Below are 238 nucleotides of genomic sequence, written 5' to 3' on the forward strand. Positions count from 1 at the left end.
CTATTATTTATCATTATTATCGTCATCTGAAAGAGAGATAAAAACGTGATCTGACTTTCCATATGATTAAGAAATGATAAAAAGAAAGTTATAACACTGCTTTACAACTCATACAATGTCCCCTTCTAAACCTATGGCCATATTATATGGTAAATGATAAAAAATTAGTTGCAAGCAGCGAAGCAGAGAAAAACAGGGGGCATAAAGTGGCTAATATACAACAGCTATTATCACACGG

The 238-nt window shown here is 32.8% G+C and overlaps 1 protein-coding gene across 1 annotated transcript in view; it reads right to left on the reverse strand.

Annotated features, from left to right (window-relative positions):
- Nucleotides 1-238, reverse strand: part of LOC119586014 — a 21958-nt gene that overhangs the window by 15967 nt on the left and 5753 nt on the right. The window lies entirely within an intron of this gene.

This window comes from Penaeus monodon, chromosome 20, assembly GCF_015228065.2.
Source record: "Penaeus monodon isolate SGIC_2016 chromosome 20, NSTDA_Pmon_1, whole genome shotgun sequence".
NCBI classification, from domain to species: domain Eukaryota; kingdom Metazoa; phylum Arthropoda; class Malacostraca; order Decapoda; family Penaeidae; genus Penaeus; species Penaeus monodon.